The 12,644-nt window shown below is 41.9% G+C and overlaps 1 long non-coding RNA gene across 1 annotated transcript; it reads right to left on the bottom strand.

The window, feature by feature from the left end:
- Window positions 1-11,023: 11,023 nt before the first annotated feature.
- On the bottom strand, window positions 11,024-12,644 carry LOC111948457. Its single transcript, XR_002874475.1, has 2 exons — window positions 12,513-12,644; window positions 11,024-12,204 (listed from the first exon to the last, which is right to left on the bottom strand). It is a non-coding gene; the product is annotated as an uncharacterized LOC111948457 (long non-coding RNA).

Genomic DNA, 12,644 nt, shown 5'->3' with positions numbered 1-12,644 from the left:
AAAAAGATGTTTATCAGAATTCTGCACTGCATTATAACAGTTATCGGAACATAAAAATAAAAAAAAAGGCTATCAGCATGGCAAAAATACAGTTAGGAAATATTTAATCAAGCACAAATAATCTAAAATAAATATTATAAACTACAAATCACACTAATAATACACTAGAATAAATGTAACTGCAGCACTAAGAACGGAAAACACTAACTAAAACCTAACCTTTGTGGCCTTCCTTGATGCAAGCTTGTCAATGACGTCATCATATGAAATCTGCCCCCCCCCCCTGAATGATTGATACTAACAACAGCAGGTTAGTGAGTTGCTCCTGACACTTTGGTGACCTCAGGTATGACTTGATCAACTGGAGTTTTGAAAAGGTAACAGCAGCAGCAGCTGCAGCAGCAGCAGCAGCAGCAGCATCAGCAGCAGCAGCAGCAGCAGCAGCAGCAGCAGCAGCAGCAGCAGCATGCTACCATCACAGCTTATTTAACATTATGAACTAATATACAACAGTAAAACACAACAAAAACTTTGTGTTACAGCAGAGCAGACAGACACACGAATCATAACTAATGTTACAAGTTAAGGCAGAGCAAACACTTAAGAAGAAAATCTTAAAAATGACGTTATTTACAATATGTGGGCCTACTTCAGTTTTGGTCATGATAGACCAAACAAGAGATTTTTCCTCTGCAACGTTGTTGTTGTTGTAGGGCAGGTAGCATTCGAATTTAGAAAACGTGCATCTAGCTATGCGATAATACCCTTTTCTTTGTCTCTTTTCTCCTCTTCTTCTCTTTTCTTTCTAAATTGGGCACCAGCTTTGACCTTTTTTCTCCATATTTCAGATGTTTTTTTGCATTTAGCATAAATGTCCTCACAAAGGCATCAAGTCTGTCGACTAAACCAACTGTCACCTTAGTGAAAACATTGTTTTGTTTTCCCATTTTTATTTGGGCATTTCACACAAAAATAACCAAAAAAGCATGATTTTTTTATACCTTTTTTATGCCCGAAGCCCCCCCCCCTTCGTCACACATTTCCAGCAGGAGCGCGTGCAGCTGCACCCAGGGGCGCCAATTCGCTACATGGCGGCGCAGTTTTTATGTTTTCAGCAAGCACTGAGCCCTGGCCTGTGACCGTCGCCCCCCTGGAAGAAGATCCAGCCAGGTTTTGCGCATGCGTTTTGCGCTCCGTGCTCGCCTCTCAACCTGCACCCTTCACCCCGCGCCCCCTCCCTGCTCGCCTCTCAACCTGCACCCTTCACCCCGCGCCCCCTCCCTGCTCGCCTCTCAACCTGCACCCTTCACCCCGCGCCCCCTCCCTGCTCGCCTCTCAACCTGCACCCTTCACCCCGCGCCCCCTCCCTTCTCCTTCTTCACCCCGCGCCCCCTCCCTTCTCCCTCTTCACCCCGCGCCCCCTCCCTTCTCCTTCTCACACACATTTGCGTCTACTTCTCAAAGACAGGAGGGAGCGCAGGGCGGGGCGGGGGCGCCGCCAGGTTTCAGGCTGTTACAAACTCTGTGATATAAAAAAACCAATAGTGGTGCATAAAGTATTTTACAAGGGCTGAGCCGCTGGCGCCGCCCCTCCGTCATTTTTCCGCCCCGGGCGATCGCCCGTATGGCCCGTGCCTAAAACCGCTACTGCCTCACAGGGTTCGGTGTCGGTAGATGTGAATGAAATTATGGCGCTCAGACACACACGTCTGTTCACTCCACAGGTCTATTTATTATAAATCTTGCACAGCAGAACACATGCCCCCTACAGTCCCACTACCGTAACTGCAGTAGTAAATGCATGAACATGAGACACTGCATGGGCTGCTACAGAATTGTGTTTTTAAAAGTGAACTTATGTCTACCCTTGTATTGATCAAGTGGTATAGGTCTATATGGGATTAAGAAAGTAAGCAGTGCTAGCAAATTGTGTTTCCAAAGAGTAATTGTTACATTAATCTAATTCAATATCCCTGATTTCATTTTCATGTAGATGCAATCCTGCAGGAATTAAAAGAACATGGCAGCAGCTAAAAATGAAGTATAAAAACATAATTCAATCAGATCAAATGTGAGCATGTCATGGATGTAGGCTTTGTTGACAATATTTGATATATGAAACATCTACATAGCAAGACCTAATGTTGTTTTCATAGTATATATGTAATTGACTGCAACAAAAAACGGTAACGCTCAAACAAAAACGTATGGGGAAATGACAAAAAAATGAGTCTAGGTCTCAAAATCCTCGTACGAGGTAAATATAATTCTCTATGAATTAATGCAGCCTCCTCGTCTATTGGGTCCTCCACAAAAGGACAAGCCATTCTTGTCACTTAGACCGTCTCTGTGTGACGGAAATGTGGACAATGAAGGTTAAAGCGAAAAATAGTGCTTCGTCTTTAAAAAGGGGAGGGGACCGGCAGAAACCTTGAGTTTAGAGAATAAAACCTGCTCCCGACCAGGTTAGGTTCACAGCATAAGTAACCATGGACACTGACTCCGAGTATAAGTTACCTCTCGGGTTTGACTTACTCTGCTTTCTCTGGTTTAACAAACCTCCCATTCTGAAACGGAAAACCCAGGGTTTCCCTGAATTTAGGGTTAACGCACTCAGAGTTTACACTTAACTTCCTTTCTGAAACAGGCCCCAGATCAACTCTCTGCTCTCTGCTAAAGAGGCCGCTTCATCAGCTGGGAGTCTGTTGGAGGTTCTGCAGAAACTGCAGCTTCTCCTCCAGGTGTGTGGAGAGGACTTTCTCCACCCATCTGATCACAGTATCCATAAAACCACGGAGAAGAATGATGAAGAAGAAGATCCTCCTGAGATGTGAGTAAACCTGAAGGACGACTAGAAGAAACATCTGATCTGTGAGAGTTTGAGCTTCAAGACGGAGTTTGCTTGTAAAGAGGACACGTGTCTTCCTTCCTCTCAGAGTCCCACGTTTTCTCACTCCTGAAAGTCTTCAATCCATCACCAAGTCTCCTGATCTCCTCATTCCAGATGAAAGACTGAGGACCTTCTCCCAGTCTCCATGATGACTTTAGCTGCAGCTTTCCAGTTATCTGTAAGAAACTCCTTATCTTCCATACGTGAATGCGTCTTTAACCCTTGTGCTATCCTAGCCACTTTAACGTTGGGAGTTGGGTCATCTAGACCCACACAGTGCTCTGAACCTTTTTTCTTCAATGATTTGTGATCTTCACTGGTGTCCATGGATTACATGAAATCTTTCCACCTTTATCCACCTTTGTCATGGTAGGGAGAACACCTCAATGGAAGGGTGGGGTCATCTAAGATAGCACAAGGGTTATGCTCTGATAATCTGATGAAGACAGCATAGAGTCATCAGCATAGAGGAGAACTTTCAACTCTAAATGGGTTTAAATGAACGCCGTCTGACATTAGACAAGCCTCTTGAAGAACAGAGAAGTTCCCAGATTTACTGGAGGAAGAAGAAGAAGTAGAGATGGAGAAACAGGAAGGAGTGAAAATCAGAACCATCTCTGGAACTTTCAGCTCTGATTGGACCAAAAAACATGAAGATTTTCAGGCTTTAGTCCAACAAAGAACAGGGACATCTGGTGAACAAATGTACCTGTCAAAGTTTTGGATGATTCCACTATTGGAAACATTTTGCTGGTTTGGATTTCGTAATGGAAATGGAAATCTTCCAGACAACAACCCAGGTTTTGTTGAGGAGTAGAATAAATGTTGAGAACATGTGGAGGAAACGGTTATTTGTCACAAATCCATCACTTCTCTCAGTTCTATTGACTCAACTTTTAAAAATGCATTTGAAAGTAAAATAAATGAATTATGAATGAATGAATTATCACCAGAGGTAACATCTAACAGCTAACTTTGATTTTTGTTTGCATGTTTTTTGACTTATTTAAGGAAAGATAACAAATAAACCAGAAAACTGTTTTCTCAGTTGTTCTTTTCTATTGTTGTTCTAACATTATTCTGAAAATCAGAACCAAACCATCATTTAAAATCATCATCCTGATCATCTTTTCACTTTTAAGACTTTAGTTAACCCTTGTGCTATCTTAGATGACCCCCCCCCCCCTTCCATTGACGTGTTCTCCCTACCATGACAAAGGTGGATAAAGGTGGAAAGATTTCATGTAATCCATGGACACCAGTGAAGATCACAAATCATTGAAGAAAAAAGGTTCAGAGCACTGTCTAGTGGGTCTAGATGACCCCACTCCCAATGTTAAAGTGCCTAGGATAACACAAGGGTTCAACTCAATTTTTATCCTTCAAAATGATCAAAATGTGAAAAAGAATCAATAAAATGTATTTATTCATTTATTTAACAGAGACAGTGCACATTAAAAGCATGACTGCACTGAGCCAGAATTATCCCAAAGGCTGTTTTTCATCTGTAGTCCCCAGACAGGTGTTAAAATTGTCAACCTAAAATCCTCAAAGCATCAAATAATTATATTAATAGAAAATATCCATGTACAGTAAACAATCATTTTAAATACATAAAAACATGCAAACAGTGAGAAACATAAACAAATACAAAAGACACAAAGGTGACAGATCAGACAAGGAGAGGCAGTCATGAATATAGTTCAATGTTTATCACAACATGTTTGTTGTCATATAAACCAGACTTTAGGTGCTTTTTAGACAGAGTGTATGTGGTGAGGTCTCTAATAACGTGAGGAACATTCTTGTGCTGCCGTTACGGAGAAGGCGCTCAGCCTGAAGGCACTTCTCCACAGAGGAACTATGCAGTCTTGATAAACCGACCCTCGTGTGTCTTTGGGAGAATGATCTTATTTTAACAAACTGACTGAGTGGAGGGGATGACAGACCATTGATGATTTTATACAACAAGCATAGTTTTGTATACTTAATGATTTTTTTCCCAGCTTAACGGTTTGTGTTTTTGTGAAATCTCACAGTGATGATATCTTAATGGTTTTTTTATCCAGTATTTTAATTGTTTGTAAAGTGGTTTTAAAAGAGGTTTTAATGCTGATTTAATTGCCTGTGACCAGGTAGTGAGACAGTATGTCATGTGTGATAAGATCATTGTATTCATGAACATTGTAGCAGCTTGATGTATAAAATCACCTAGATGTATAAAGTCTCACTATCTGTCACTTACCTAGGTGTGCAAAATTTGTCCTCCGCATTTGACCCATCCCCTGGGGGAGCAGTGAGCTGCAGGTGACCCGCACTTAGGAGGCCCTCACTGGGTGATGTTACTTACTTATGGTAATTGCTTTTACCATTGTTTAATCAAACCCTGGTTTCCTGTGTGGTAATCTTTCACCTGACCAACCGAGCTATGTAGTCTCTGCATTTGACCCATCCCCTGGGGGAGCAGTGGGCTGCAGGTGACCCGCACTTAGGAGGCCCTCACTGGGTGATGTTACTTACTTATGGTAATTGCTTTTACCATTGTTTAATCAAACCCTGGTTTCCTGTGTGGTAATCTTTCACCTGACCAACCGAGCTTTGTAGTCTCTGCATTTGATGGATCCCCTGGGGGAGAGGTGAACTGCAGACACAGCTGCACTCAGAAACCCTTTGGTGGTCCAACTCCTAAATGCAGACTGTCCAGCATGGAGGGAGGTCCCCTTTTTTACACCCTTTAGTGTGGCCCCGGAGTTAAACTCACAACCCTCCAGTCTCAGGAAAGACGCTCTACCACAAGGCCACTGAGCTGGTTCCACAGCTGAAGAGCTGTTGTTTTCCTAAAAAGCAAACGTAACAGCTCCTTGTACGAGTAAACATCCTGAACTATTTTCAAAAGAATTTCTTCGTTTATTGGATCAACAGGAAATTTGACTCATCGAATATGAATTTGCCCAATTTTTTTAAGTGTCATTTTGTAACATTGCATTATTTTTGGAGGACGTTGGAAAAAATTCTCTAACAAAACAAAGAAAACTGTATGAAGGAACTGGACAATTGTGGATGAACTATGAATTAACCATAAAGAAAGCGAGAATGAAGCAACGTTTAAACATTATTGTTTATCAGACTGGAGAACATTTGGAGCAAAGATTGACTGATGATCAAACTATCAGATAGTTTTCTATCATTTCACTTCAATCCACTACAAAAAAGGTCAAAAAGCAAAATGTTCCCACTATTATCAATCATTTGTAACACTGACCAAACATCCTGATCCCACCAATTCCTGTGAAATAAAGATTTATGGAGACTAAAGTTCTGTTTTCATGTCAGTTTCCAACATAGTGACACTTTAAGACAGAGTTTCTAAGAGTCACAAATGTATCTTAGAAGGAAATTGGGTTTCCTTTTTGAAGTTAAATGAAACCAACATTTTTTTTTATGTTTAGAAATAATGTTGAATGGTACAATATAAACTCGAATAGTCTAAAATCCACTATCACTGTAATCCTGGATTATTGTATGAGGTCAAATAAGGTCCATCTGAAAGTGGATGAAAAAAACAGATTTTAAATATGAAAAACAGACATTGTACAACTGATGTGACATACAGGACTGATTCTGCTCTGAACTGAAAATACAAAACACCATTTATAACAACATCTTTTTATTTGGGAACAGTTTTAGTTCATATTTATTTAATTGAAGTATCAAATTTACTGTTTTCTTTTCTCAAATTTTCAATATTTCTTTCAAGTTTAAAATTTTAACAAATGTACGATTCTATTGTTCAAATGTTCAAATTCATTATATTTTCTTTAAGTTTACAATGTGTACTTATGTACTTATTATGAAACAACGAGGTCCATTTCTTCCAGTTAATTTTTCTTCTGGAAAAATCCCATGTTCATAAATGTAAATATGCCCACATGAAACCCTCGAATTAAAACCAGAATTTGAAAGCAGTAAAAACGTAAAATTTATTTAAAAAATATCATCTAAATAACAGGTGAACCACTGAACTTTTCCCCATTTTAATGATGTTGTGATTCTCACAAATTTTCTCTTTGATCATCATTTTATTTCTCATTTACTGAACTTTACTTATTTATTGGCCCCAAGTTCATTCTGTTGTGTTCTTCTTCTACTATGTCTGGATATGAAGTTTTGTTAAACTTAAAGTTCTCTAAAAATAAATAAATAATGAAAGAGCGCCCCATCGTGTCAGACAGTGGATGAGAGAATGCAGAAAGTCCAGAACATTCTTGTTTTTCTTGGACTTTCAGACGATTTGATTTTATTAAAAAAAAACACAACAGCTGGTCCAGACTACAAGCGGCGCTATGACATTTTTTCCGAGGGTGGAAGTGTGCAGGGGGGCTTTTTTCAGCGCAACACCGGACCTTTTTGTGCTTCTTTTTCACCGTCAGGTTGATATGAGTAAATAAATATACTTGTATTTTTTTATATGATGTTATTTAGTCATGTGTTACTTTTCTTTTTCTTTCAGTTAAATGTCGCTCTGACTCATTCAAACACTTTGTCCGCTCATCATTTGACAATACAGAAAGAAAAAAAGTTGCATTTTGGCGCCACTATCTGAGATGCAAAGAGATTGGTCGTTATTCCGGAAGAGCGGCTGGTCACGTGTCCACTCCTACTAGAGGTGGCAAACAGCTCATTAAGCTAATAGTTTCCCGGTGAGGCTGTGCGGTTCGGTTCTGCGGGATGAGTTCAGATCAGTGATTCTTCATTCTGCTCCTTAGTTTGTCAAATTCTGCTTTAGAACTGGAACTTTAGGGTCTAATGGAACGTTTTGTTCCAGCTGACTGGAGGTCTAATGGGCTGTGTGGGTGTCCATTTCCTGTGGTGTGGGTTCTGGTCTTTGCCCCTGAGCGCTGGGCCTCGCCAAATTTCCAACTGTGGACAAGCCTGGTCTGGCCATGTTTACGTGGACCCCCTCTTCCCCTGGGTGTCCTCCTCCTGGGTGGGGGCAGCTGGCCCCTGCCTTGCTCCTTCCTGGACCAACCGTGGGCCAGGTGGGTGGGTGGCTGGAGCGTGGGGCGGGTTTCGCTTGGGAGGTCCTGGCATGTACCTGGGGTTGGGGTGGGGGGATGCCCGGAACTCCTGGGTGGTGGTAAGGTGCTTGTTTGGGGCTGTGGGTGCTCTTCTGGGTTAGGGTCCGGCGCTTGGCCCTCCAGGCGCGGTGGGGGGGCTGCTCTCCTGGTTGGGCTGGAGCTGCACTCTCTGTCCCCCCATGCCTCCCTGCTCTGTGGCTGGTCCCGTGACGGTCCTACTGGCCCTGGCCTGGGTGGCGAATGTGATCACCCAGGGAGCGGTTGATCTCTATCTGCTACCGTGCAGGTGTTGGGGGGGGGTTTCTGGCTGCCGCTACTGCTGTGGCGGGGGTCTTGGTGTGGGGATGGCTGGGAACTCCTCCTCCTTCTTTTCACATTCCTTCATCCATTTTAGAAGAACATAAACACTCACCTGAGCACAGGTGTTAGCTCACCTTTACACTAATAGTTTGTGTGATTGAATGAAATATTTCACACCAGTTGGTTTGAATGCATAGGTATGCGTGTGTGAACACTATTTGTGTACATGTTGACATGTGAACATTTTTGGATGTTTATAACATTTTGAGTGTGTGTGTGGACAGGCCCCGCCCTTATAGACTTGTAGTACATCTGAACTTACCTGTAATGATTAAAACCATCCAGCAACTTGTTGCTTTATGCTGACCCCCCCTTCTAACCTTCTTAATCACTCTCTTACACCCCCTCCCCCCTTTCTAACATCCCTCACATCCCTCTCTCTTCTTCCCTCCTTTCCGTCCGGTCCAACACAAAAGATTTTCATACATGATTAAGATGAATAAAGTTTGGCTTCGATTAAAAAAGGGGTTTATTCAGACAGTCGTGGAGTCGGTTAAGTTGTCAGCCCATAGGGCCGACCATGGAGGCTTTGAAGATCCGGCTCTGCCACCTTGAGAGCTTTGCCTCTAAATGTCTTCAGCCTCCATCTTTGAAGACAGAGAACTCTCAGAAAACAACCTTCATGCTGGAATTGAGTCGACTTGTAAAGAACTTTAGTTTTTCTTCTCAGGAAGATCTTCAACCAGTAAGTCCTTCATGTCTTTGTTTGGCCGACCTTTGTCTCTAAAGTCTTCTTTGGCGTTTGCTCCTGTTTCTCTCTAAGCTTGGTGAGCATTGAATGTCCTTCATGGACGTTGAGTTGAGTTGGTTTTGTGCAGCAGTGAACGCTCTGCTCTGTTTTTCTTCCCTTTTTTCACAACGAGGCTTGAACTTATTGTTCCAGGACTTTTCAGCTGAAATGGCTTCAACTTTAGTTTCTCTCTTCTTCCTTTCTGACATCCTTTCATGGAGGTTTAGCTCCTTCATCAAAGTTGCGTTAAGTGGCCGTGGGATAAAACAGAATTTGTAGTGTGGACTTGGGGATCCTCTATGGGGTTCAGAAACATGCGGCTGAACAAGGTTAAAACACTGAACAGTTCCTACATCATTGTTTTGTATTACAGTTTGATATTTTCAACTTAAAAAAAATGGCTGCAACCTATAGTGTTGAGAAAAACAACCTCAGTCCAAAATTCAGAACCAATCTGCATCCAGATTGTATCTCAGAATTCCTGGGTTTATTACAGGGGCCTCAAAGTAGCCTGTGAAAATTCATCCCCTATAGGTGAAGCTGTCAACGCCTACTTTTTGATGACAACATGCATTTGATTCAGAACCTCACAGCAAATAATCATTGTATGATGTAATAATACATTCATGTTGACTTTGAGAAATATTCTGTTCCTTTTGTTGAATTGTTCTCATGCTCCTCTACTGACCGCAGGAACATAGCGCACGCCATACGAGACTCCCCCTCCCCTGACAGACAGACGGCGAGTAGCTTACTACTCTGAGAACTACTGAGGCCCCTGTATTAGAGCAATCTGTAAATAAAAGATTTTATTAAAATGGTAGTTCAAATGCGGTTATATTCCACAAGTTCCAGAATTTTCTTCCAGAGTGAACCAGCCCGTCATCATTTAGCGCTCTCGCTTCCTTCATTTAACATTTTTTCCACCATTTTGGAAATTTCATTTACGTCCTGATCTTCAAGATGCTCGGGAGCCGGTTTAGCTCGTGCTGGTTTGCGGCGCCTTCCATCCGTGAAACCAGGGTTCGACTCCGGGCTGCTCCCTGTTCCCTTCTCTACCTTTGTGCCGGTTCCAAGCCCGGTTTGAGAAGGTTGCGTCAGGAAGGGCATCCGGCGTAAAACATTGCCAAATATACCATGCGACTTGTACGCTGTGGCGACCCCTGATGGGAGAAGCCGAAAGAGGAAGAAGAATCTTCAAGATGCTCACACCCATATTTCATTTGGGTGGATCATGTCATCATTGTCTTCCAAATGCATGTGCCGTTAAGTTTTGCTGTTTGTTTCATTCTAGGCCGCCGTGCCGTGACTTAGACTTTTGGGGGGGGAGGTTTTTGCCTTTCTTTCTGGCTGCTGTGCCTCTTTTTACTCTGTTTTATGCGTTTTAATAATGTTCATTTACATGAATTTTTTGCAATGTTCTTGCTTAAATTGAACTTCGATAATGACTTCAGGTGTAGTTTTCCCCCTGAAATGTCTCTAATTTGTCCATTGACCTGTCTCCTTGTTTCTCTTTGATCCTGGTCCAATAAGTTCGTCCTCTGTGGTAAAGTCTCCTTCAATGCCATTTCTCTCAGACTAAAGTTGAGTCTCAGCATCAGGCTTTAGGGTTTGCTCTCAGAGGACTTGGAGCATTGATGTTGGTGTGGGAGAGACCTGTCTGGTTGATCAGATCTTCAGGAAAGTGTTGCTGCTGCTCCTGAAAGACCCTGATGAAGAACTGTAGGTCTGTAGTTTGAAGGCGGTTCTCTGACCAGCAGCTGCTTCAAAATAAAACTTATTTTGTATTCAAAGTGATGTGTCCACGTGACAGCTTACATTGGTACCAGAGATGATACCGAAGTCCATCTTCCCCACAAACTACGACAATTTACTTTTACTTTTTGAGGTACAAAAACAAAACACCATCCATTACATAAAACATGTATTTTACAAGGTCTCAGTGTGGAAGGAGAGGAGATAGGGCCTGATTGGTAAAGTTTTTAATGAGAAAAGAGAACAGGACAAACTACTCGACACATGTCGACACGTATGGGCAAGAAAAAACATTTTTCCGGGTGTCAGGGAGGGGGGGCGAAGTCAATGTAAGCTGACCACAAATGGGATGGAAATGGTTTTGGTTTAGTCTGGTTCTGGTTTTCTTGGGTTTTCTGGTTCAGCTGTGACGGTGAGTCATTGAACAGTGATTTAGAGCAAATGCTTGTTGGTAGATTTGTTTACAGGAAGTGGTAGCCTGGAATGTTATTGATGGTTTTGAAATCAAGATGTTAATTATTTTTCCCAGCTTTAAAAACTGAGACACTGCTCACTCTATGGTAAGTCATACTCTATAATAAAATGGATTACTGATTAATACAATTTACTTAAGTAATAATTTCCCAAATATTAATCATTTTATTACGTAATTTGTAATATGTTGTGATTTCTGAAGTAATGTTAGGCCTTCTGACATAATTATATGCATTTAATTTTTGTCATTTGATTTTATTATTATTATTTTTTATGATCTGCGTTTGTGATGGTAAAATATAAATAACTTATCAGATGTTAAGAACCGGATCCAAATGGAAAAATATAAAATACAAAGTTCAGTTGAGCATGATGGGATTGGGATTATGTGTTTGCTTTCTCCCTTCTTTTTGAAGCAATTATTTATCCTTTTGACAAACCTGATGTTTAATGTCTTAAATGTGTCTTAAATCTAGTGTGTTAAATGTTAAGTGTTAAATGTCTGTTGATTGTGAGTTATTACAAATGAAATATTTATGTGGATGTAGATGTTTAAGCATGTATTTAAATTTTCCAATCGATTCATGACTAATCCAGATTCTGGAACTGTTGAACATCTGAATCCAACTGATCAACACTCCAAGTTAGAATGAGAAGAGGAAGTGTAGTTCTCCATCAGTCCACCGGGGGAGCTGCGGCACAATAACTGTTCACTTGATGCTGAGAGAGACAGTGAAGCTGATATCAGATCAGTTCCTGCTGCAGCTCTGACACTCATCTCCACTTCCTCTGATTCCTCCATCACTCTGCTCTCCACCTCCCAGGAACACCGTCCAGTCACAACATCTCTGCAGACCAGCTGCTGCTGCTCCTCTCTGCTCCTCCAGGAGGAACATCAGACTCTATAGTCCTTCCACCTGCAAAGAGAAAAAAACATAGATGGAGTGTCTCCTGATACTGGTCTGTCAGTCAGTGATGCAGCACAGCAGCAGAAAGAGCAGCAGGAGCTTCAGTCCTGTTCAGAGCAGCAGCTTCCTGTCATCTTCACCTGTTGGAGCTTCTGCTGCTCTGATTGGCTGACTGTTGTCCTGAAGCCTGTCATCATTCTCCTCAGAGCTTCACTGAGAAGCTGCAGCTTCACAGGAAACTCTGCATCTTTGCTCTCAGACTAACTTTAGGACCAAACATCTGGAAGCAGCTGGACTGACTCCAACCCTCTACTGACCTCAGAGTCTGTAGTTTGGAGTTGGGACTCTTCACCAGATCCTGGAGCTGCTGAACATCTGAAGACTGAAGGTTGTTGAAGCTCAGGTCCAGTTCTGACAGGTGGGACGGGTTGGACTTCAGAGCTGAGACC

The sequence above is a fragment of the Oryzias latipes genome, chromosome 2, assembly GCF_002234675.1.
Source record: "Oryzias latipes chromosome 2, ASM223467v1".
Taxonomy (NCBI): Eukaryota; Metazoa; Chordata; class Actinopteri; order Beloniformes; family Adrianichthyidae; genus Oryzias; species Oryzias latipes.
Note: the sequence above shows the minus strand (reverse complement) of the source record. Positions and strands in the feature narration are given on the sequence as shown.